We start from the raw sequence: 27,528 nt of genomic DNA on the forward strand, positions 1-27,528 counted from the left end.
CCCCGCCCACACCCCACCCACACCCCCACCCACACCCCACCCACACCCCACCCCCACCCCCACCCACACCCCACCCACACCCCCACCCACATCCCCGCCAGTCTGATGTGTCCAGTCAGTGAGGAGGTTAGGTGGCGTCAGTATTGGTGTTGCAGTGCTGGGTACACCACTGTAGACTGTTGACTGTCTACAGTGTACCATGTCTAGTCAGTCTACAATAGTGTACAATGTGTTAGATCATCCGCATGTGTTCAGAGGTGAGCCGGGGCCAGTGGTCGGCATAGCGGCTGACAAAGTGGTGAAGAGGGACGCTCTTAGCATGCTGCCTCGAGGGAGCGAACATGCTGATTGAGATATCTGACATGACACCTTCTATGCTGACCTTGGAGATGCTGTTTAAAATTAGGATTGTAGCCATCATAGTGATACTTCTTGTATGCCAAGCCGTAGAAGCTTGAGTATACTCGGTGTATGCCAAGCCGTGGAAGCTTGACTACAGAAGGCTCTGGTGAGGACTGCCGTCAAAGTACGGTTTGAGGCCAAGGCAGAGGTCAATAGACAATTTACTGATATGAATACAGGAGCATACTTCGTGTTCAAGGCAATATGATCAAGGGTGGAACATTGCCGTCTGAAGCCTGCTTGGAAAAGCGTCAACAGGGCGTTGAGTTCAAGGTACCACTAGAAACAGGGGAATACCAGTCATTCCACCACTTTAGCAGGCATGATACTAATGAGGCGTGATAGTATTGAGGCATGATAGTAATGGGGCATGATAGTAATGAGGCATGATAGTATTGAGGTGTGATAGTAACGAGGCATGATAGTAATGAGGCGTGATAGTAATGAGGCATGATAGTAATGAGGCATGATAGTAATGGGGCATGATAGTAATGAGGCATGATAGTAATGAGGCATGATAGTAATGAGGCATGATAGTAATGACGTATGATAGTAATGAGGCATGATAGTAATGAGGCGTGATAGTAATGAGGCATGATAGTAACGAGGCATGATAGTAATGAGGCGTGATAGTAACGAGGCATGATAGTAATGGAGCATGATAGTAATGAGGCATGATAGTAATGAGGCATGATAGTAATGGAGCATGATAGTAATGAGGCATGATAGTAATGAGGCATGATAGTAATGAGGCATGATAGTAATGGGGCATGATAGTAATGGGGCATGATAGTAATGAGGCATGATAGTAATGAGGCATGATAGTAATGAGGCATGATAGTAATGACGTATGATAGTAATGAGGCATGATAGTAATGGGGCATGATAGTAATGGGGCATGATAGTAATGAGGTATGATAGTAACGAGGCATGATAGTAATGAGGCATGATAGTAATGAGGCATGATAGTAATGAGGCATGATAGTAATGAGGCATGATAGTAATGAGGCATGATAGTAATGAGGCATGATAGTAATGAGGTATGATAGTAACGAGGCATGATAGTAATGAGGCATGATAGTAATGAGGCATGATAGTAACGAGGCATGATAGTAATGAGGCATGATAGTAATGAGGCATGATAGTAACGAGGCATGATAGTAATGAGGCATGATAGTAATGGGGCATGATAGTAATGAGGCATGATAGTAATGAGGCATGATAGTAATGAGGCATGATAGTAATGAGGCAAGATAGTAATGAGGCGTGATAGTAATGAGGCGTGATAGTAATGAGGTATGATAGTAATGAGGCATGATATTAATGAGGTATGATAGTAATGAGGCATGATAGTAATGAGGCATGATAGTAATGAGGCGTGATAGTAATGAGGCGTGATAGTAATGAGGTATGATAGTAATGAGGCATGATAGTAATGAGGCATGATAGTAACGAGGCATGATAGTAATGAGGCGTGATAGTAATGAGGTATGATAGTAATGAGGCATGATATTAATGAGGTATGATAGTAATGAGGCATGATAGTAATGAGGCATGATAGTAATGAGGCATGATAGTAATGAGGTATGATAATAACGAGGCAAAATAGTAATGAGGCATGATAGTAATGAGGCATAATAGTAACGAGGCATGATAGTAATGAGGCATGATAGTAATGGGGCATGATAGTAATGAGGCATGATAGTAATGAGGCATGATAGTAACGAGGCATGATAGTAATGAGGCATGATAGTAATGGGGCATGATAGTAATGAGGCATGATAGTAATGAGGCATGATAGTAATGACGTATGATAGTAATGATGCATGATAGTAATGGGGCATGATAGTAATGGGGCATGATAGTAATGAGGTATGATAGTAATGAGGCATGATAGTAATGAGGCATGATAGTAATGAGGCATGATAGTAATGAGGCATGATAGTAATGAGGCATGATAGTAATGAGGCATGATAGTAATGAGGTATGATAGTAACGAGGCATGATAGTAATGAGGCATGATAGTAATGAGGCATGATAGTAACGAGGCATGATAGTAATGAGGCATGATAGTAACGAGGTATGATAGTAAGGAGGCATGATAGTAATGAGGTATGATAGTAACGAGGCATGATAGTAATGAGGCGTGATAGTAATGAGGCATGATAGTAATGAGGCATGATAGTAATGAGGCATGATAGTAATGAGGCATGATAGTAATGAGGCATGATAGTAATGAGGCATGATAGTAATGGGGCATGATAATAATGGGGCATGATAGCAATGAGGCATGATAGTAACGAGGCATGATAGTAATGAGGCGTGATAGTAATGAGGCATGATAGTAATGAGGCATGATAGTAATGAGGCATGATAGTAATGGGGCATGATAGTAATGGGGCATGATAGTAATGAGGCATGATAGTAATGAGGCATGATAGTAATGAGGCATGATAGTAATGAGGCATGATAGTAATGAGGCATGATAGTAATGAGGTATGATAGTAATGAGGCATGATAGTAATGAGGCATGATAGTAATGAGGCATGATAGTAATGAGGCATGATAGTAATGAGGCATGATAGTAATGAGACATGATAGTAATGAGGCATGATAGTAATGAGGCATGATAGTAATGAGGCATGATAGTAATGAGGCATGATAGTAATGAGGCATGATAGCAATGAGGCATGATAGTAATGAGGCATGATAGTAATGGGGCATGATAGTAATGGGGCATGATAGCAATGAGGCATGATAGTAACGAGGCATGATAGTAATGAGGCGTGATAGTAATGAGGTATGATAGTAATGAGGCAGAGTGGTCGTCTCCTGGTTTGAGGGAAAATGAGGCAAAACTTAAAGAGGATCTGGAGGATTTAATGAGCAGTTGGAAGGATATATCTGATGAGTTCACAGAATACACAGAGATCAATTGTCTACCTTTCTCAGACTGCCGTTAGAGTCTGTATTGTAGAGTTGCCTTTATTGACCGGCTCTCTCGGCCTTTTGTCCACACACAATCCACCCACACAACACGTAGCCTGCCACCCACACACACCACCTAGCCTGCCACCCACACACACCACCTAACCTCCCACCCACACACACCACCTAGCCTCCCACCCACACACACCACCTAGCCCCCCACCCACACACACCACCTAGCCTCCCACCCACACACCATTTAGCCTCCCACCCACACACCACCTAGCCACCCACACACACACACACCACCTAGCCACCCACCCACACACACCACCTAGCCTCCCATCCACACATCACTTTGCCCCCCACCCACACACACCACCTAGCCCTCCACCCACACACCACCTAGCCACCCACCCACACACACCACCTAGCCACCCACCCACACACCACCTAGCCCCCCACCCACACACCAACTAGCCCCCACCCACACCCCACCTAGTCCCCCCCACCCACACACACCACCTAGCCCCCCACCCACACACACACCACCTAGCCCCCCACACACACACCACCTAGCTCCCCACCCACACACACCACCTAGCCCCCCCATACACACCACCTAGCCTCCCAACCACACACCACCTAGCCTCCCACCCACACACCACCTAGCCTCCCACCCACACACCACCCAGCCCCCCCCCACACACACCACCTAGCCCCCCACACACACACCACCTAGCCTCCCAACCACACACCACCTAGCCTCCCACCCACACACACCACCTAGCCTCCCACACACACACACCACCTAGCCTCCCACCCACACACACCACCTAGCCCCCCACCCCACACACACCACCTAGCCTCCCACCCACACACCACCTAGCCTCCCACCCACACACCACCTAGCCCCCCACCCACACACCACCTAGCCTGCCACCCACACACACCACCTAGCTTCCCACCCCACAAAAACCACCTAGCTTCCCACCCCACACACACACCACCTAGCCTCCCACCCACACACACCACCTAACCCCCCCACCCCACACACACCACCTAGCTTCCCACCCACAGACCACCTAGCCCCCCACCCACACACACCACCCAGCCTCCCACACACACACCACCTAGCCCCCCACCCACACACCACCTAGCTTCCCACCCATACACCACCTAGCCTCCCACCCACACACCACGTAGCCTCTCACCCACACACCACCTAGCCCCCCACCCACACACACCACCCAGCCTCCCACACACACACCACCTAGCCCCCCACCCACACACCACCTAGCCCCCCACCCACACACCACCTAGCCTCCCACCCACACACCACCTAGCCCCCACCCACACACCACCCAGCCTCCCACCCACACACCACCTAGCCTCCCACCCACACACCACCTAGCCCCCACCAACACACCACCTAGCCCCCACTAACACACCCCACCTAGCCCCCCACCCACACACCACCTAGCCTGCCACCCACACACACCACCCAGCCTCCCACACACAAACCACCTAGCCTCCCACCCACACACACCACCTAGCCCCCCACACACACACTACCTAGCCTCCCAACCACACACCACCTAGCCTCCCACCCACACACCACCCATCCCCCCATTCCACACACCACCTAGCCCCCCCCCCCACACACCACCTAGCCTCCCACCCATACACCACCTAGCCTCCCACACACACACACCACCTAGCCTCCCACCCACACACACCACCTAGCCCCCCACCCCACACACACCACCTAGCCTCCCACCCACACACCACCTAGCCTCCCACCCACACACCACCTAGCCCCCTACCCACACACCACACACCCACCACAGTAAGATGAGCAGCAGCATCACCCACCACAGCAAGATGAACAGCAACATCACCCACCACAGCAGCAGCAGCATCACCCACCACAGCAGCAGCAGCATCACCCACCACAGCAGCAGCAGCATCACCCACAACAGCAGCAGCGGCATCACCCACCACAGCAGCAGCAGCATCACCCACCACAGCAGCAGCAGCATCACCCACCACAGCAGCAGCAGCATCACCCACCACAGCAGCAGCAGCATCACACACCACAGCAGCAGCGGCATCACCCACCACAGCAGCAGCAGCATCACCCACCACAGCAGCAGCGGCATCACCCACCACAGCAGCAGCAGCATCACCCACCACAGCAGCAGCGGCATCACCCACCACAGCAGCAGCAGCATCACCCACCACAGCAGCAGCAGCATCACCCACCACAGCAGCAGCGGCATCACCCACCACAGCAGCAGCAGCATCACCCACCACAGCAGCAGCAGCATCACCCACCACAGCAGCAGCAGCAACACCCACCACAGCAGCAGCAGCATCACCCACCACAGCAGCAGCAGCATCACCCACCACAGCAGCAGCAGCATCACCCACCACAGCAGCAGCATCACCCACCACAGCAGCAGCGGCATCACCCACCACAGCAGCAGCAGCATCACCCACCACAGCAGCAGCAGCATCACCCACCACAGCAGCAGCAGCATCATCCACCACAGCAGCAGCAGCATCATCCACCACAGCAGCAGCAGCATCACCCACCACAGAAGCAGCAGCATCACCCACAACAGCAGCAGCAGCATCACCCACCACAGCAGCAGCAGCATCACCCACCACAGCAGCAGCAGCATCACCCACCACAGCAGCAGCAGCATCACCCACCACAGCAGCAGCAGCATCACCCACCACAGCAGCAAGTGGTGGAGGTATTATTATGGGGGCGACTGTACTCTGATACTACTCATCCTGGGAGAGTACCAACTCCTGGAGGGGGGGAGGGAGGGGGAGAAGGGGGAGGGAAGGAGAGAGAGAGAGAGAGAGAGAGAGAGAGAGAGAGAGAGGGAGAGAGAGAGAGAGAGAGAGAGAGAGAGAGAGAGAGAGAGAGAGAGAGAGAGAGAGAGAGAGAGAGAGAGAGAGAGAGAGAGAGAGAGAGAGAGAGACAGAGAGAGAGAGAGAGAGAGACAGAGAGAGAGAGAGAGAGAGAGAGAGAGAGAGAGAGAGAGAGAGAGAGAGAGAGAGAGAGAGAGAGAGAGAGAGAGAGAGAGAGAGAGAGAGAGAGAGAGAGAGAGAGAGAGAGAGGGAGAGAGACTGATGAGCGGCTTTGTCACTCTGGAAACTTTATTCTTGCGAGATTAGTGGCTCTATCACTTCCCTTCGCTAGAGCTACGACTGGGGGGGGGGAGGGGAGAGCAACGGCTGGGGGGGGAGGTAGAGCTACGGCTGAGGGGGGAGGTAGAGCAACGGCTGGGGGGGGGTAGAGCTACGGCTGGGGGGGGAGGTAGAGCTACGGCTGGGGGGGGGAGAGGTAGAGCTACGGCTGGGGGGGAGAGGTAGAGCTACGGCTGGGGGGGAGGTAGAGCTACGGCTGGGGGGGGGAGGTAGAGCTACGGCTGGGGGGGAGAGGTAGAGCTACGGCTGGGGGGGAGGTAGAGCTACGGCTGGGGGGGGGAGGTAGAGCTACGGCTGGGGGGGAGAGGTAGAGCTACGGCTGGGGGGGAGGTAGAGCTACGGCTGGGGGGGGGGAGGTAGAGCTACGGCTGGGGGGGAGAGGTAGAGCTACGGCTGGGGGGGAGGTAGAGCTACGGCTGGGGGGGGGAGGTAGAGCTACGGCTGGGGGGGGGAGGTAGAGCTACGGCTGGGGGGGGAGGTAGAGCTACGGCTGGGGGGGGGAGGTAGAGCTACGGCTGGGGGGGAGAGGTAGAGCTACGGCTGGGGGGGGAGGTAGAGCTACGGCTGGGGGGGGGGAGGTAGAGCTACGGCTGGGGGGGGGAGGTAGAGCTACGGCTGGGGGGGAGAGGTAGAGCTACGGCTGGGGGGGAGGTAGAGCTACGGCTGGGGGGGAGGTAGAGCTACGGCTGGGGGGGAGAGGTAGAGCTACGGCTGGGGGGGGGAGGTAGAGCTACGGCTGGGGGGGGGGGTAGAGCTACGGCTGGGGGGGGAGGTAGAGCTACGGCTGGGGGGGGGAGGTAGAGCTACGGCTGGGGGGGGAGGTAGAGCTACGGCTGGGGGGGGGAGGTAGAGCTACGGCTGGGGGGGAGAGGTAGAGCAACGGCTGGGGGGGGGTAGAGCTACGGCTGGGGGGGGAGGTAGAGCTACGGCTGGGGGGGAGAGGTAGAGCTACGGCTGGGGGGGGGGAGGTAGAGCTACGGCTGGGGGGGGAGGTAGAGCTACGGCTGGGGGGGAGAGGTAGAGCTACGGCTGGGGGGGGGAGGAAGAGCTACGGCTGGGGGGGGAGGTAGAGCTACGACTGGGGGAGGGAGGTAGAGCTACGGCTGGGGGGGGGAGGTAGAGCTACGGCTGGGGGGGGGTAGAGCTACGGCTGGGGGGGGGAGGTAGAGCTACGGCTGGGGGGGGAGGTAGAGCTACGGCTGGGGGGGAGGTAGAGCTACGGCTGGGGGGGGGGGAGGTAGAGCTACGGCTGGGGGGGGAGGTAGAGCTACGGCTGGGGGGGGGGAGGTAGAGCTACGGCTCGGGGGGGGGAGGTAGAGCTACGGCTGGGGGGGAGGTAGAGCTACGGCTGGGGGGGAGGTAGAGCTACGACTGGGGGAGGGAGGTAGAGCTACGGCTGGGGGGGGAGGTAGAGCTACGGCTGGGGGGGGAGGTAGAGCTACGGCTGGGGGGGGTAGAGCTACGGCTGGGGGGGAGGTAGAGCTACGACTGGGGGAGGGAGGTAGAGCTACGGCTGGGGGGGGGGAGGTAGAGCTATGGCTGGGGGGGGTAGAGCTACGGCTGGGGGGGAGGTAGAGCTACGGCTGGGGGGGGGATAGAGCTACGGCTGGGGGGGGAGGTAGAGCTACGGCTGGGGGGGGATAGAGCTACGGCTGGGGGGGGAGGTAGAGCTACGGCTGGGGGGGGAGGTAGAGCTACGGCTGGGGGGGGGGTAGAGCTACGGCTGGGGGGGGGATAGAGCTACGGCTGGGGGGGGGAGGTAGAGCTACGGCTGGGGGGGGTAGAGCTACGGCTGGGGGGGGGTAGAGCTACGGCTGGGGGGGGGGATAGAGCTACGGCTGGGGGGGGAGGTAGAGCTACGGCTGGGGGGGGAGGTAGAGCTACGGCTGGGGGGGGGTAGAGCTACGGCTGGGGGGGGATAGAGCTACGGCTGGGGGGGGAGGTAGAGCTACGGCTGGGGGGGGTAGAGCTACGGCTGGGGGGGGGTAGAGCTACGGCTGGGGGGGGGGATAGAGCTACGGCTGTGGGGGGCTAAGGGAGTAAAGGAGAACAGGAGAGAGAGACAGAGTAGAGCAGTGTACACTACAATACCCTCACTGTTGCCAACAAGAGCAGTGTACACAACAATACCCTCACTGTTGCCAACAAGAGCAGTGTACACTACAATACCCTCACTGTTGCCAACAAGAGCAGTGTACACTGTTGCCAGCAAGAGCAGTGTACACTGTTGCCAGCAAGAGCAGTGTACACTGTTGCCAGCAAGAGCAGTGTACACTGTTGCCAGCAAGAGCAGTGTACACTACAACACCCTCACTGTTGCCAACAAGAGCAGTGTACACTACAACACTCTCACTGTTGCCAGCAAGAGCAGTGTACACTACAACACCCTCACTGTTGCCAGCAAGAGCAGTGTACACTACAACACTCTCACTGTTGCCAGCAAGAGCAGTGTACACTGTTGCCAGCAAGAGCAGTGTACACTACAACACCCTCACTGTTGCCAGCAAGAGCAGTGTACACTGTTGCCAGCAAGAGCAGTGTACACTACAACACCCTCACTGTTGCCAGCAAGAGCAGTGTACACTGTTGCCAGCAAGAGCAGTGTACACTGTTGCCAGCAAGAGCAGTGTACAATGTTGCCAGCAAGAGCAGTGTACACTGTTGCCAGCAAGAGCAGTGTACACTGTTGCCAGCAAGAGCAGTGTACACTACAACACCCTCACTGTTGCCAGCAAGAGCAGTGTACACTGTTGCCAGCAAGAGCAGTGTACACTGTTGCCAGCAAGAGCAGTGTACACTACAACACCCTCACTGTTGCCAGCAAGAGCAGTGTACACTGTTGCCAGCAAGAGCAGTGTACACTACAACACCCTCACTGTTGCCAGCAAGAGCAGTGTACACTGTTGCCAGCAAGAGCAGTGTACACTACAACACCCTCACTGTTGCCAGCAAGAGCAGTGTACACTACAACACCCTCACTGTTGCCAGCAAGAGCAGTGTACACTGTTGCCAGCAAGAGCAGTGTACACTGTTGCCAGCAAGAGCAGTGTACACTGTTGCCAGCAAGAGCAGTGTACACTGTTGCCAGCAAGAGCAGTGTACATTACAACAACAGGTCACAATAACAACACTACAAGCGACACATCACAAGAGGTGTATCAGCTACCAGGGGTCTGGTAGCTGACTGGACAGCGCGCAGGACTCGTAATCCCGTGACCCGGGTTCGATTCTCGGAAAAGGTAAAAATAAATGGGCAAAGTTTCTTTCACCCTGATGGCCCTGTTACCTAATTTTTTTAATTTAAATTTTTGCCCCGAGGGGCGAGTTTATTGGGCAGCGCCACTCATCTTGTGAGTGAACATACCGCCATAGCAGAATGTACAACACTCCCCAATAGGAAGAAAACCCGCTGGGTTGTTCATCCTGTCACTTGTACCCAGACACAGCTGGGACTTGCTTAACTGTCTCAAGTGAACAGCTCCTCAAACAAGAAGATTAACATTTATCAACCCTTAAAAGCTTACGTTATCTTGCGGGTGTAAAATGGGGAATCTTTTAAGAACAGTATCAATATTTGACAAATAGTGTTTTCCTAACTCAAACAATGTGGGGTTTATTATTCTACACATATTCCTAATGTCTCTCAGGTGTTCACATTCACGTTGATAGTGGTCAAGGCGGTGTCCATCACTCTCACCACAGATTCTGCAACTTCGCTGATCAACTGTTGTTTCCATTCCAAATCTCCATGGATATTTATATCCAAGACGGATTCTCGCTATTACTGATTCTCTCTCTCGTCCTCCTCCTCCTCGGCCATAATGATTGGGATTGCCACCTGCAACCATGTTGTACCATCGCACAGATTCACTGGTTTGTGCTTCTATCCTCCTTTGCTCAGTTACCGTGTCACGGTGATGTTGCCTGATAATACCTCTAAATTGGAGGAATCGACCGGGTAAACAAGGATAAACTATTCAACACTGGCGGGACGCGAACAAAGGGACACAGGTGGAAACTGAGTACCCACATGAGACACAGAGACGTTAAAGGAACTTTTTCAGTGTCAGAGTAGTTAACGGATGGAATGCATTAGGAAGTGATGTGGTGGAGGCTGACTCCATACACAGTTTCAAGTGTAGATATGATAGAGCCCAGTAGGCTCAGGAACCTGTACACCTGTTGATTGACAGTTGAGAGGCGGGACCAAAGAGCCAGAGCTCAACCCTCACATGTACAACTAGGTGAGTATAAGAGCCACACCACAAGAGCCACACCACAAGAGCCACACCACAAGAGCCACACCAGAGGCCAACAGTGAGGTCTGTGACCAGCTTCCTGAGATGATCATCTCCCGAGGATGCTTGTGTGGCAGCATCTCCGAGTGCTGGCAGATCATCGCGTCAGACAAACGCTCTATTATTAACGCGCCGCCAACATCTATACTTCAAAGATGAAAATGAACGCAGAGAACATTTTAAAACATTAATATTTAATGAACTTTGACTGCCAGTAATAATTCTAGGTTCATCTTTTATTTAGAGAGAGAGAGAGTTTGACGATTGCTGGAAAGAACATAATACAAATGCTTTATAGAGAGAGAGAGAGAGAGAGAGAGAGAGAGAGAGAGAGAGAGAGAGAGAGAGAGAGAGAGAGAGAGAGAGAGAGAGAGAGAGAGAGAGAGAGAGAGAGAGAGAGAGAGAGAGAGAGAGAGAGAGAGAGAGAGAGAGAGAGAGAGAGAGAGAGAGAGAGAGAGAGAGAGAGAGAGAGAGAGAGAGAGAGAGAGAGAGAGAGAGAGAGAGAGAGAGAGAGAGAGAGAGAGAGAGAGAAAGAGAGAGAGAGACAGTGACAGAGAGAGAGAGAGAGAGAGAGAAAGAGAGAGAGAGACAGTGACAGAGAGAGAGAGAGAGAGAGAGAAAGAGAGAGAGAGACAGTGACAGAGAGAGAGAGAGAGAGAGAGAGAGAAGAGAGAGAAAGGGGGGTGGGAGAGAATTTCCTGTTTATACCAGCCACAGAATCCCCCACCAAGTGAAACTACACCAGACCACAAGTGTTGCACGGGACCTCTGCAAGGCTGCCATAACCCAGCCTTTCACCGTCCCAGGGTAGACTTCACTAGCTGTCACCAGCCATTACACAACAAGAAAGTTTCCCTCTGTGATTATCATTACTGCCAAAGTCCACGACGAAGATAAGGCGCGCACGTCGTCAGAGGAAAGGTACAACCCCAAAGGTAATCTGGACATGGACAGGGACTGAAAAAGAAAAAAATTAGATGTCGTGGATTTCCAGAAGTTATATTGGGTGTGTGTGGTGTAGCGGGGCTCGAGGGGGTTCAGTGGGGCAGGGACGGACTTGTCAACAAGATTCCCAGAGGAAGATAAGGAAGTTTGTGAGGAGTTGGTAGATTAAAAGCATGAGACTGGTAATTTCCCCCCTTGAAGGCGCCACTCTGGATTCTTACCGTCATCTTCTGGAGAATGTCAGACGTAGTGAGTGAAGTCTTAACATGACTTACTGCAAGTCTAACATTGTCAGGTGTATTTGTGTGAACTTTTGCTTCTTAGTTCTTGTGAGGTTAACAAGACAAGAGCAGGGAGGTGCTCTTGTGTTGAACAGGTGCTGACCTGGCTTGTGTTGAACAGGTGCTGACCTGGCTTGTGTTGAACAGGTGCTGACCTGGCTTGTGTTGAACATGTGCTGACCTGGCTTGTGTTGAACATGTGCTGACCTGGCTTGTGTTGAACATGTGCTGACCTGGCTTGTGTTGAACATGTGCTGACCTGGCTTGTGTTGAACATGTGCTGACCTGGCTTGTGTTGAACATGTGCTGACCTGGCTTGTGTTGAACAGGTGCTGACCTGGCTTGTGTTGAACATGTGCTGACCTGGCTTGTGTTGAACATGTGCTGACCTGGCTTGTGTTGAACATGTGCTGACCTGGCTTGTGTTGAACAGGTGCTGACCTGGCTTGTGTTGAACATGTGCTGACCTGGCTTGTGTTGAACAGGTGCTGACCTGGCTTGTGTTGAACAGGTGCTGACCTGGCTTGTGGTGAACAGGTGCTGACCTGGCTTGTGTTGAACAGGTGCTGACCTGGCTTGTGTTGAACAGGTGCTGACCTGGCTTGTGTTGAACATGTGCTGACCTGGCTTGTAGTGAACAGGTGCTGACCTGGCTTGTGGTGAACAGGTGCTGACCTGGCTTGTGGTGAACAGGTGCTGACCTGGCTTGTGTTAAACAGGTGCTGATCTGGCTTGTGGTGAACAGGTGCTGACCTGGCTTGTGGTGAACAGGTGCTGACCTGGCTTGTGTTGAACAGGTGCTGACCTGGCTTGTGATGAACAGGTGCTGACCTGGCTTGTGGTGAACAGGTGCTGACCTGGCTTGTGATGAACAGGTGCTGACCTGGCTTGTGGTGAACAGGTGCTGACCTGGCTTGTGGTGAACAGGTGCTGACCTGGCTTGTGGTGAACAGGTGCTGACCTGGCTTGTGTTGAACAGGTGCTGACCTGGCTTGTGGTGAACAGGTGCTGATCTGGCTTGTGGTGAACAGGTGCTGACCTGGCTTGTGGTGAACAGGTGCTGACCTGGCTTGTATTGAACAGGTGCTGACCTGGCTTGTGGTGAACAGGTGCTGATCTGGCTTGTGGTGAACAGGTGCTGAAATGGCTTGTGGTGAACAGGTGCTGACCTGGCTTGTGATGAACAGGTGCTGACCTGGCTTGTGTTGAACATGTGCTGACCTGGCTTGTGTTGAACAGGTGCTGACCTGGCTTGTGTTGAACAGGTGCTGACCTGGCTTGTAGTGAACAGGTGCTGACCTGGCTTGTGGTCAACAGGTGCTGACCTGGCTTGTGGTCAACAGGTGCTGACCTGGCTTGTGGTCAACAGGTGCTGACCTGGCTTGTGGTCAACAGGTGCTGACCTGGCTTGTGGTCAACAGGTGCTGACCTGGCTTGTGGTCAACAGGTGCTGACCTGGCTTGTGGTCAACAGGTGCTGACGTGAATGCACGTCTCTCTGCGTCTCTCAGAGGTGGTGCTGCTTGCCACAAAAGAGTCTGGGATAAAAATGACAAGAGCTCTCTGCGGCACTTGGGTTCTGGGTTCATTGAAGCAACAAAACATCCAAGAGTTCCCATCTAATTTATTTTCCAGCATCTCTGTGACAATGCAAAAGTGGAATGCACAATGCATTTTCTATGCCTACCCAGCACCAGAAGAGTGCATCTCTGGGTAGGCAGAGGATGCTGGGTAGGCATTTTCTATGCCTACCCAGCATCCTGTGACGATTTAATGTCCACCTTCTACATAAGACATCTTGAAAATTTATATTCCTGGAAGTGGTAGAAAATGTACAAACGCTTGCAGTAACCTGGTAAAGCAACCCAGCCTCTTAATACGTCTCATTTTGTACATTATGGTCCTCTGATGTACAAAGTACAAAATACTATGAAAAACAGAGGTTGTCATAAATGCGACGAGTGCCACTTGGCACGACGGCAAAGCAACCCCCACGACAAATCTTGCAAATATCATATTAACTTCTCATAATATTTTAAACTCTACTCTCCCATGTCACAATTTACAAAAATTCTATGATGCTTTTGAATATAGTAGAGACATGTGTTGTATAGATAGATTAAAGTAGAGATATGTGCTATACAGATAGATTATAGTAAAGATATGAGTTATATACATAGATTATAGTAGAGACATGTGTTATATAAATAGATTATAGTTGAAATGTGTTATATAGATAGATTATAGTAAATATGTGTGAAATAGAAGAAATAAAGTCTAGATATAGAGAGTGTCAGCTGGTGACTCTGTTTACTGATGTAAACAGAGGTAATAATACGTAGAGGTGTAGGCCCCCTCTCACTCCGGGTCACCCACTCCTCTCCTTACTCATATCTGAAGAGATAGAGAAAGTTGGATTGAAAGAGAGATATATAGAGGGAGAGAATGACAGGATAGACAGTCAAGCCCTCCCTCCCTCCCTCCCTCCCTCCTTCTCTCTCTCTCTCTCTCTCTCTCTCTCTCTCTCTCTCTCTCTCTCTCTCTCCCCTTCTCTCTCTCTCTCTCTCTCTCTCTCTCTCTCTCTCTCTCTCTCTCTCTCTCTCTCTCTCTCTCTCTCTCTCTCTCTCTCTCTCTCTCTCACTCTCTCTCTCTCTCTCTCTCTCTCTCTCTCTCTCTCTCTCTCTCTCTCTCTCTCTCTCTCTCTCTCTCTCTCTCTCTCTCTCTCTCTCTCTCTCTCTCTCTTTTGTGTTTTAAATTTTGTTTGAATGTTATTTATATATTTTCTTCGTGTCTTAATTCCTTTCCTTCTCTTTTTCCATCTCTCCTCTTCTCTTCGTCCTTCCCTTCTCCCTCCATGTTGCTTCTCCCTCTACCTCCTCTCCTCACTGATCAACCTCTAACCCTCTCACCACTCCTCGGTCAGTCCCTCTCTATCCCTTCTTCAACTAAGACCTCCCATCCATCCACTCCTCTCAGTCATTCCTTTTTCCCCACCCAACATCGGTTGATCCCCCTCTCTCATTCCCTCCTTCTATCCCTCAGTATGCGTCCTCAGGATAGATCTCCCTTTTTCCTTGCGTCCCTTCATCCTTCTACCTCCTATTCTTTATCCCTCTCCTGCGTCCTCCTGTGTGGGCGGAGGGTCGAGGGGGTCGTCAGTGGGGGGGACGGAGGTGGTAGAGGCAATAGTGTATTATATATTGATGTCTGGCTGTGACGAGGTCTTTTTCCTGTGGTCTGAGTGGGCAGAGTGGAGGAGGGGGGGGTCTGGTCCCCCGTGTGGGGGGTCTAGAGTGGGGGGTCTAGAGTGGGGGGGGGGGGAGGTGCTGCTCCAGCTCTCTCTCTCTCTCTCTCTCTCTCTCTCTCTCTCTCTCTCTCTCTCTCTCTCTCTCTCTCTCTCTCTCTCTCTCTTTTAACATTAGCACTTAATAAATTATTTAACGGGTATTATGAACTGATTTTTTCTACTTTTGGGATGATCAGTACCTAGTACTTTACAATATAGTATTATATACATATATATCAGAGTAAGCCAAAATGCAGTAGCAAGACTCGGCAAGGGGGGGGGGGGGGGGGAGTTGCTTTGGCTTCATGCCAAATGGTACTAGTGTCAATGATGCTAAACCTGACCCCATCCATGTTGGGCTAGAACCCAACAACAATTACTGTGCAAAATTGTCTGAGACTAGCTCCAAGCACTTAACCTCCAACCTTAGACAGACAGACAGACTAGATGTACTACCCTATAGTGTCAGTGTCTACCTGGTCCCTTTGCCTGTCTATTTCTGTCTACCTGTCAATGTTGGCTGATGTCAGCGGAGGTGGAGGAGAGAAGCATCAGCGGTGTGTGAGACGGTGCTGTCTGCTGGGAGCGGTTCTGTCTGCTGGGGACGGTTCTGTCTGCTGAGGACGGTGCTGTCTGCTGGGGACGGTTCTGTCTGCTGGGGACGGTTCTGTCTGCTGGGGACGGTTCTGTCTGCTGGGGACGGTGCTGTCTGCTGGGGACGGTTCTGTCTGCTGAGGACGGTTCTGTCTGCTGAGGACGGTTCTGTCTGCTGAGGACGGTTCTGTCTGCTGAGGACGGTTCTGTCTGCTGGGGACGGTGCTGTCTGCTGGGGACGGTGCTGTCTGCTGGGGACGGTGCTGTCTGCTGGGGACGGTGCTGTCTGCTGGGGACGGTGCTGTCTGCTGGGGACGGTGCTGTCTGCTGGGGACGGTGCTGTCTGCTGGGGACGGTTCTGTCTGCTGGTGACGGTGCTGTCTGCTGGGGACGGTTCTGTCTGCTGGGGACGGTTCTGTCTGCTGGGGACGGTTCTGTCTGCTGGGGACGGTTCTGTCTGCTGGGGACGGTTCTGTCTGCTGGGGACGGTTCTGTCTGCTGGGGACGGTGCTGTCTGCTGGTGAACAGGAGGGTCGTACTCGTCCCTAGAGGTGAACGGAAGGGGTCGTACTCGTCCCTAGAGGTGAACGGAAGGGTCGTACTCGTCCCTAGAGGTGAACGGAAGGGTCGTACTCGTCTCTAGAGGAGAACGGAAGGGTCGTACTCGTCCCTAGAGGCGAACGGAGGGGTCGTACTCCTCCCTAGAGGTGAACGGAAGGATCGTACTCGTCCCAAGAGGTGAACAGAAGGGTCGTACTCGTCCCTAGAGGTGAACGGAAGGGTCGTACTCCTCCCTAGAGGTGAATGGAAGGGTCGTACACGTCCCTAGAGGTGAACGGAAGGGTCGTACTCGTCCCAAGAAATGAACGGAAGGGTCATGCTCGTCCCTAGAGGTGAACAGAAGGGTCGTACTCGTCCCTAGAGGTGAACAGAAGGGTCGTACTCGTCCCTAGAGGTGAACGGAAGGGTCGTACTCGTCCCAAGAAATGAACGAAAGGGTCATGCTCGTCCCTAGAGGTGAACGGAAGGGTCGTACTCGTCCCTAGAGGTGAACGGAAGGGTCGTACTCGTCCCTAGAGGTGAACGGAAGGGGTCGTACTCCTCCCTAGAGGTGAACGGAAGGGTCGTACTCGTCCCTAGAGGTGAACGGATGGGTTGTACTCGTCCCTAGAGGTGAACGAAAGGGTCGTACTCGTCCCTAGAGGTGAACGTAAGGGTCGTACTCGTCCCTAGAGGTGAACGGAAGGGTCGTACTCCTCCCTAGAGGTGAACGGAAGGGTCGTACTCCTCCCTAGAGGTGAACGGAAGGGTCGTACTCCTCCCTAGAGGTGAACGGAAGGGTCGTACTCCTCCCTAGAGGTGAACGGAAGGGGTCGTACTCCTCCCTAGAGGTGAACGGAAGGGGTCGTACTTGAAATACGGAGCGACAATCGTCCCCTTCCCGCCCTTCAAGCGTCGTTCTTGAAGCTACAAGAGAACGGTCGCCCTTGGAAGTCTTTGAAAGGATCGTGTCTGAAGGTGGAGGATGGTAGAGTGTCTCCTGAAGAAGAGAGGGGGGCCTCGCCCCCTCCTCTTCCACCAACCGACCCCTCTTACTCCTTCTAGCGGAAATTCTCATATGCTCGACCCCTTTGTACCGGAGGTGACAAGGGAGAGAAGGAAGAGGAGGAGGAGCAGAGAGAGAGGAAGAAATAAAATGGAAGAGTGTAGGAGTTTAGAAGGATGGGAGAGAGAAAAATGGGAGGGGTGGAAGGATAGGAGAGAAACGAGGCTCGAGAAAAGTGGGACACAGAAATGGGAAAGAGAAGGGAAGGGGAGGTTGAGGGGAGAGGAATGATGGAAAGGGAGAAGGAAGGTGGTGCTTTCCCCCTGAATTATCAGGGGGAAAGCACCAAGCCATTATGACTATATAGCACTGGGAAGGGGTCAGGATAAGGATTTGGGATGGGACGGGGGGAAAGGAATGGTGTCCATAACCACTTGGACGGTCGGGGATTGAACGTCGACCTGCATGAAGCGAGACCGTCGCTCTACCGTCCACCCCAAGTGGTTGTGGAGAAAGGTCGGGGAGAGGATGGGAGAAAGTGATGGTTGTGGAGGAGATTAGTGGAGGGTTCGGTGTTCTTGTGATATCTTTATGGTTCGGTGTTCTTGTGATATCTTTATGGTTCGGTGTTCTTGTGATATCTTTATGGTTCGGTGTTCTTGTGATATCTTTATGGTTCGGTGTTCTTGTGATATCTTTATGGTTTGGTGTTCTTGTGATATCTTTATGGTTTGGTGTTCTTGTGATATCTTTATGGTTCGGTGTTCTTGTGATATCATTATGGTTTGGTGTTCTTGTGATATCTTTATGGTTCGGTGTTCTTGTGATATCTTTATGGTTTGGTGTTGGGTTGAAGCACCCGGTTGAAGGACCTCCTGCAATACTGATTGGGAACAGGGTCGTCATACCAATTGTGATTGGTAGTGTGACAGGGGGAAGATTGGCGGCGTGACAGGGGGAAGATTGGCGGCGTGACAGGGAGGAAGATTGGCGGCGTGACAGGGAGGAAGATTGGCGGCGTGACAGGGAGGAAGATTGGCGGCGTGACAGGGAGGAAGATTGGCGGCGTGACAGGGGGAAGATTGGCGGCGTGACAGGGGGAAGATTGGCGGCGTGACAGTGGGAAGATTGGCAGCGTGACAGGGAGGAAGATTGGCGGCGTGACAGGGGGAAGATTGGCGGCGTGACAGTGGGAAGATTGGCAGCGTGACAGGGAGGAAGATTGGCGGCGTGACAGTGGGAAGATTGGCAGCGTGACAGGGAGGAAGATTGGCGGCGTGACAGGGGGAAGATTGGCAGCGTGACAGGGAGGAAGATTGGCGGCGTGACAGGGAGGAAGATTGGCGGCGTGACAGGGAGGAAGATTGGCGGCGTGACAGGGAGGAAGATTGGCGGCGTGACAGGGGGAAGATTGGCGGCGTGACAGGGGGAAGATTGGCAGCGTGACAGGGGGGAAGATTGGCGGCGTGACAGGGGGAAGATTGGCGGCGTGACAGGGGGAAGATTGGCGGCGTTACAGGGAGGAAGATTGGCGGCGTGACAGGGGGAAGATTGGCGGCGTGACAGTGGGAAGATTGGCAGCGTGACAGGGAGGAAGATTGGCGGCGTGACAGTGGGAAGATTGGCAGCGTGACAGGGAGGAAGATTGGCGGCGTGACAGGGGGAAGATTGGCAGCGTGACAGGGAGGAAGATTGGCGGCGTGACAGGGAGGAAGATTGGCGGCGTGACAGGGAGGAAGATTGGCGGCGTGACAGGGAGGAAGATTGGCGGCGTGACAGGGGGAAGATTGGCGGCGTGACAGGGGGAAGATTGGCAGCGTGACAGGGGGGAAGATTGGCGGCGTGACAGGGGGAAGATTGGCGGCGTGACAGGGGGAAGATTGGCGGCGTGACAGGGGGGAAGATTGGCGGCGTGACAGGGAGGAAGATTGGCGGTGTGACAGGGGGAAGATTGGCGGCGTGACAGGGGGAAGATTGGCAGCGTGACAGGGAGGAAGATTCGCAGCGTGACAGGGGGAAGATTGGCGGCGTGACAGGGGGAAGATTGGCAGCGTGACAGGGGGGAAGATTGGCGGCGTGACAGGGGGAAGATTGGCGGCGTGACAGGGGGAAGATTGGCGGCGTGACAGGGGGGAAGATTGGCGGCGTGACAGAGGAAGATTGGCGGCGTGACAGGGGGGAAGATTGGCGGCGTGACAGGGGGAAGATTGGCGGCGTGACAGAGGAAGATTGGCGGCGTGACAGGGGGGAAGATTGGCGGCGTGACAGGGGGAAGATTGGTGGCGTGACAGGGGGAAGATTAGCGACGTGACAGGTGGGAAGATTGGCGGCGTGACAGGGAGGAAGATTGGCGGCGTGACAGGGGGAAGATTGGCGGCGTGACAGGGGGGAAGATTGGCGGCGTGACAGGGAGGAAGATTGGCGGCGTGACAGGGAGGAAGATTGGCGGCGTGACAGGGAGGAAGATTGGCGGCGTGACAGGGGGAAGATTGGCGGCGTGACAGGGGGAAGATTGGCAGCGTGACAGGGAGGAAGATTGGCAGCGTGACAGGGAGGAAGATTGGCGGCGTGACAGGGAGGAAGATTGGCGGCGTGACAGGGAGGAAGATTGGCGGCGTGACAGGGGGAAGATTGGCGGCGTGACAGGGGGAAGATTGGCGGCGTGACAGGGAGGAAGATTGGCGGCGTGACAGGGGGAAGATTGGCGGCGTGACAGGGGGAAGATTGGCAGCGTGACAGGGGAGAAGATTGGCGGCGTGACAGGGGGAAGATTGGCGGCGTGACAGGGGGAAGATTGGCGGCGTGACAGGGGGGAAGATTGGCGGCGTGACAGAGGAAGATTGGCGGCGTGACAGAGGAAGATTGGCGGTGTGACAGGGGGGAAGATTGGCGGCGTGACAGAGGAAGATTGGCGGCGTGACAGGGGGAAGATTGGTGGCGTGACAGGGGGAAGATTAGCGGCGTGACAGGTGGGAAGATTGGCGGCGTGACAGGGAGGAAGATTGGCGGCGTGACAGGGGGGGGAAAGATTGGCGGCGTGACAGGGGGGAAGATTGGCGGCGTGACAGGGGGGAAGATTGGCGGCGTGACAGGGGGAAGATTGGCGGCGTGACAGGGGGGAAGATTGGCGACGTGACAGAGGAAGATTGGCGGCGTGACAGGGGGAAGATTGGCGGCGTGACAGGGGGAAGATTGGCGGCGTGACAGAGGAAGATTGGCGGCGTGACAGGGGGAAGATTGGCGGCGTGACAGGGGGAAGATTGGCGGCGTGACGGGGAAGATTGGCGGCGTGACAGGGGGGAAAGATTGGCGGCGTGACAGGGGGAAGATTGGCGGCGTGACAGGGGGAAGATTAACGGCGTGACAGGGAGGAAGATTGGCGGCGTGACAGGGGGGAAAATTAACGGCGTGACAGGGAGGAAGATTGGCGGCGTGACAGGGGGAAGATTGGCGGCGTGACAGGGGGAAGATTAACGGCATGACAGGGGGAAGATTGGCGGCGTGACAGGGGGGGAAGATTAACGGCGTGACAGGGGAAGATTGGCGGCGTGACAGGGGGAAGATTGGCGGCGTGACAGGGGGGGAAGATTAACGGCGTGACAGGGGGAAGATTGGCGGCGTGACAGGGGGAAGATTGGCGGCGTGACAGGGGGAAGATTGGCGGCGTGACAGGGGGAAGATTGGCGGCGTGACAGGGGGAAGATTGGCGGCGTGACAGGTAGACTCAGGGTTATGTCAAAGGATCATGTCTAAACGAACACCTTAATATGAGAGGCCATGCCAAAATGAACACGATAACACAAGGGGGTCACATCTAAACTAGCACGATAACACAAGGGGGTCACATCTAAACTAGCACGATAGCACAAGGGGGTCACATCTAAACTTGCACGATAGCACAAGGGGGTCACATCTAAACTTGCACGATAGCACAAGGGGGTCACATCTAAACTAGCACGATAACACAAGGGGGTCACATCTAAACTAGCACGATAGCACAAGGGGGTCACATCTAAACTAGCACGATAACACAAGGAGTCCTGTGTAACCAAGAGGCCTACCTAGAGTGGTAGAAGACCCTTACGTCAATAGTCACCAAGAATTCAAAGGAATTAACTGAAGTTAAAAGACTGAGAAAAACTCCTCGGCACTTGCAGAGGGTGCCAAGAGGCGCCATGAGTGGCACTCGACCTCTAGTCCCCTTGGGATGAGTGCCGCGGCTTCAGGCACTCTCACTCTCTTTGGCTCTCACAGAAAATTTAATACGAGTTAAAGGGTGGAATATTGGAATATTTAAGTGGATAATTCTTGCACCCAAAAGGCCCACTGGAGTAGACCTGAGGCACGGAGGTGGTTGGGCGGTCAGCAGCCTAGGGGAGGGGAAAGGGGGAGGATGGTGGATGTCCAAGGATGGAGACCAGATGCTTCCGGCTGGCCTCACCCAACTTTGCAGGGGACACGGTGTGGGGTTCAGGACGAACATAGGCTTGGTCAGGGTCAGCCTAATGAATTATTGTACTAAATATTAACATTAATGAAGGCACCCCCCCCCCCTCCCCTCACAAGCAATTTTCATGGAGACAAGTGTGAAATATTTGGTGTGTTTTCCAAAGAGTTTTTCAGTGTTAAATAAGAATACATTTCCTGAGAGACCCGCAGAATGGTTTCGCTGTTTCTTAATAATATATTTTCTGAGAGAAGAGGAAGTGAAGGGTATGTGGGGGGGTAGAGAGGAGGGGGTAGAAGAGTGAAGGATGAGAGGAGGACGTGGGTAGGGACGAAGTAGGGGAGCAAGGGGAGGGAGACGAGAGGGGGAAGGGGAAGGCAGGGGTGGGCTGTAGAGGGGAATAGAGAGGGAAGAAATATGGGGACAACTGGGTACCCATGCGGCACTAATATTAACCGACAATGTCTCTCGATGGTTGCAGACGTGAAAGTAATGACCAGTGTTGTGACGGATGAGGACTGTAAGACACTCCAGGATGACTTGAACAAGCTTCAAAGCTGGTCCGAGAAATGGCTGCGAGAGCTCATCACCAGCAAGTGTAAGGTGATGGAAATGGGATCAGGAGCCAGGAGACCAAAAGACTAATACACGATGAAGGGAAACTTGCTATGAGGACTAGAGTGGACCTGGGAGCGGACATAACAACAAACCCAACTCCAGACGCTCACATAACTTGAACGAGACTGGTCCCAGAGCCGCGAGGGATGAGGTAGGAAGAGAGACTGATGGAACTAAACCTGACGACGTTAGAAAGGAGGAGAGAGAGAGGAGGACATGACACAGACGTACAAAATACTTAAAGGGATTTACATGGTTGAAACAGAGGAAGTGTTCACAATATCAACAGAACAACGGGCCGAGGATGGAGGCTTGAGACTCAGGTGTGGCATAGAGATGGTTTCATTTAGCTTAAGGGAAGTGAGTAAATGGAGTGACCTACAGGAGCAGACACACAGATATCACAATAGCGTGATGCATCACATGTAAGTTGTACCTAACAAACCAAGCAAGTTAGGTACAACTTCTGGTTTCAACTCTTTTGACCATGTCGTAGCTCACTCGATTAAGGCAGCGTCTGGGATGATCTCAGATGTAGGTTCGAATCCTCGTCACGGCTCTTGTGGATTTGTTGTAAAGGAGCAGGTTCTAGAGGCAAACCGATTTCACAACTTTAAAAGCCGTTATGATAAGGAAACAGGTCAGGAATCATTGTATTAGACAACTGGCGGATAGAAAAGCGGGGTCGAGGAGCTAGAGCTCGATCCCGCAGGAACAAATAAGTTAATACATACAAAGCAGACAGGTAAATATTTTAAGCAAGAAAATTAAAAAAAAATTCTTGCAGTGATACACAATATTATCTGCTGATTTTGGGAAAATAAACATAAATTTTCAGCTATTCAAACATGAGCCGTACTACCATGAACACAATACTGCCGCCTCTCCTCCCTCTGTCGCACCACACACATTAATGATCCTCCAACTTCCCACAATGAGTAAGTAAAGGCATAATAACTCTTTAATTTGAGAGAGAGAGAGAGAGAGAGACAGAGAGAGAGAGAGAGATAGAGAGAGAGAGAGAGAGAGAAGGAGAGAGAGAGAGAGAGAGAGAGAGAGAGAGAGAGAGAGAGAGAGAGAGAGAGAGAGAGAGAGAGAGAGAGAGAGAGAGAGAGAGAGAGAGAGAGAGAGAGAGAGGAGAGAGAGAGAGAGAGATAGAGAGAGAGAGAGAGAGAGAGAGAGAGAGAGAGAGAGAGAGAGAGAGAGAGAGAGAGAGAGAGAGAGAGAAGGAGATAGAGAGAGAGAAGGAGAGAGAGAGAGAGGAGGAAGGGGAAAGTAAGATAGAAATGGAAGCAGGAATTAAGGAAGATAGAGGAAGCGACTGAGGAAATATCAGCGCAGACTGACACTGTCTCTCTGACCCTTCCTACATCAGCAGGAGGCTGACTGGGGGAGGCTTCCTTCAAGGTGATAACACAGATATCCTGCAGCCTTATCTGTGAGCAAGGATATGATATCCAATGTAAAAAAGTAAGTTGCATTGCTCAGGCAGGGTAAAACATGTGCACTGCAGTAAAAACTGCACAAGAACCCCACACTGAGCACATGAAACCCACGACATATGACACCTTTAGCACAATACTGCTCAGGATAAACCCTGTAGCATCACTACACAGGACGCACTGTGCAGCACGGCACAGGACATAATCGGGACAATCACTCACTGCACAGGACACAATGAAGGACATTGCATTGGCCATACAATGTACAGCACTTCACAGGACGCACAGTGCATTATACTGCACAAGACACAGTACACAACACTGCCCAGTACACACACACTGCACATCACTGCACAGCGGGAGAGACACAGACGTAGAAGAGAGCAGAGAGACACAGACATAGAAGAGAGCGGGAGAGACACAGACATAGAAGAGAGCGGGAGAGACACAGACATAGAAGAGAGCGGGAGAAACACAGACATAGAAGAGAGCGGGAGAGACACAGACATAGAAGAGAGCGGGAGAAACACAGACATAGAAGAGAGCGGGAGAGACACAGACATAGAAGAGAGCGGGAGAAACACAGACACAGAAGAGAGCAGAGAGACACAGACATAGAAGAGAGCGGGAGAGACACAGACATAGAAGAGAGCGGGAGAAACACAGACACAGAAGAGAGCAGAGAGACACAGACACAGAAGAGAGCAGAGAGACACAGACATAGAAGAGAGCGGGAGAGACACAGACATAGAAGAGAGCGGGAGAGACACAGACATAGAAGAGAGCGGGAGAAACACAGACACAGAAGAGAGCAGAGAGACACAGACACAGAAGAGAGCAGAGAGACACAGACATAGAAGAGAGCGGGAGAAACACAGACACAGAAGAGAGCAGAGAGACACAGACACAGAAGAGAGCGGGAGAGACACAGACATAGAAGAGAGCGGGAGAAACACAGACATAGAAGAGAGCGGGAGAGACACAGACATAGAAGAGAGCGGGAGAAACACAGACACAGAAGAGAGCAGAGAGACACAGACATAGAAGAGAGCGGGAGAGACACAGACATAGAAGAGAGCGGGAGAAACACAGACACAGAAGAGAGCAGAGAGACACAGACATAGAAGAGAGCAGAGAGACACAGACATAGAAGAGAGCGGAAGAAACACAGACACAGAAGAGAGCAGAGAGACACAGACACAGAAGAGAGCAGAGAGACACAGACATAGAAGAGAGCGGGAGAAACACAGACACAGAAGAGAGCAGAGAGACACAGACATAGAAGAGAGCGGGAGAGACACAGACATAGAAGAGAGCGGGAGAGACACAGACATAGAAGAGAGCGGGAGAGACACAGACATAGAAGAGAGCAGAGAGACACAGACATAGAAGAGAGCGGGAGAGACACAGACATAGAAGAGAGCGGGAGAGACACAGACATAGAAGAGAGCAGAGAGACACAGACACAGAAGAGAGCAGAGAGACACAGACATAGAAGAGAGCGGGAGAGACACAGACATAGAAGAGAGCGGGAGAGACACAGACATAGAAGAGAGCAGAGAGACACAGACATAGAAGAGAGCGGGAGAGACACAGACATAGAAGAGAGCAGAGAGACACAGACATAGAAGAGAGCGGGAGAAACACAGACATAGAAGAGAGCGGGAGAGACACAGACATAGAAGAGAGCAGAAAGACACAGACATAGAAGAGAGCAGAGAGACACAGACATAGAAGAGAGTGGGAGAAACACAGACATAGAAGAGAGCGGGAGAGATACAGACACAGAAGAGAGCAGAGAGACACAGACATAGAAGAGAGCGGGAGAAACACAGACATAGAAGAGAGCGGGAGAAACACAGACATAGAAGAGAGCAGAGAGACACAGACATAGAAGAGAGCGGGAGAAACACAGACATAGAAGAGAGCGGGAGAAACACAGACACAGAAGAGAGCAGAGAGACACAGACATAGAAGAGAGCAGAGAGACACAGACACAGAAGAGAGCAGAGAGACACAGACATAGAAGAGAGCAGAGAGACACAGACATAGAAGAGAGCGGGAGAAACACAGACATAGAAGAGAGCAGAGAGACACAGACATAGAAGAGAGCAGAGAGACACAGACATAGAAGAGAGCGGGAGAAACACAGACATAGAAGAGAGCGGGAGAAACACAGACATAGAAGAGAGCGGGAGAAACACAGACACAGAAGAGAGCAGAGAGACACAGACACAGAAGAGAGCAGAGAGACACAGACACAGAAGAGAGCAGAGAGACACAGACACAGAAGAGAGCAGAGAGACACAGACACAGAAGAGAGCAGAGAGACACAGACACAGAAGAGAGGAAGGAAGGAATGAACGAGGTGAAGAAGGGAGAGGAGAACCTGTTTGTGGGAGAGGAGCTGCGTCATAGGGAGAGGGGAGAGGGCACAGAGAGAGAGAGGGGACATGGAATAGGAAGACAGGACAAGCAAGAGGTATAAGGGGAAAAAGAGTAGGGAGAGATGGAGGAGGGGACAGGGAATAGGGTGAGACAAAGGGGAAGGGATAAATGACTGCGTGACACAATCTACAGAGAAGGGGACGCTGGTGGGGGCCCACACGGCTCCCCTCCACCGCCCTGTGTACCATAAGCTGGGGTGAGGGGACCTGCCCACACCAGGGGAGAAGGAGGGGAGAAATAGGGAGAGATAGAGAAGGAAACATGAGCCGGATAGGGACGTTTAAGGGGGCACTGACCTATATGACAAGTGGGTAACTTCATGGTAGACTAGATTATAAAGGGTCATAAGCCCAGTCGTGTTGATTCCTCCGTGTTGATTCTACTGTGTAATGGGTTTTCACCTCGGGATCAAACCAATCAGGTACAGGATCAGAACCTTACAATGTGTTGTCGTAAGTCACACATTCGTGTTAGAGATCCTGTCTGATGGTCTCTCTCTCTCTATCTTGAGCTTCGTTTTGTCCTTGACGGTTTAGGGGTTCCATGGTGACGCTGCATGCTCTAGAACTGGTCTAACGTATGTCATGCACACCGTTTTTCAATGACTCCACTTTCTGACCTCCAGAGACAGTCCTAGATACTTTGTTTTGGCCCTCACATGTCGGCACAGACTCTCCAGGATGGTGGTGTGTATCCACGCTGTTTCCCCCGGCGCCCTTCTTGATTACTGTGCACGTGCAGGAGTTGAAGTCTAGCAGCCAGTTGACAGGATGCGATTATACTGAATCATATCTTGTGCAGTTTATCTTTGATGTTTGTGGATACTCTGGATCCATAGACATGGAGTAGTGTGTGTTCTGCGCGAGGTTCACATAGGTCAGTAATGGGTCAGGTCGGAGTACTGACACGTGGGAGAGCCAACTGGTAACATCTCGTCCCTTGGGGGTCATTATCTCTCTTTGTGAGACTCTTTGCCTCCACTGAGGTATTATTACCCCGGACTGTTTCTTAATTGTGTGTGTGTGTGTGTGTGTGTGTGTGTGTGTGTGTGTGTGTGTGTGTACTCACC

This window comes from Procambarus clarkii, chromosome 47 (genome assembly GCF_040958095.1).
Source record: "Procambarus clarkii isolate CNS0578487 chromosome 47, FALCON_Pclarkii_2.0, whole genome shotgun sequence".
Classification (NCBI taxonomy): domain Eukaryota; kingdom Metazoa; phylum Arthropoda; class Malacostraca; order Decapoda; family Cambaridae; genus Procambarus; species Procambarus clarkii.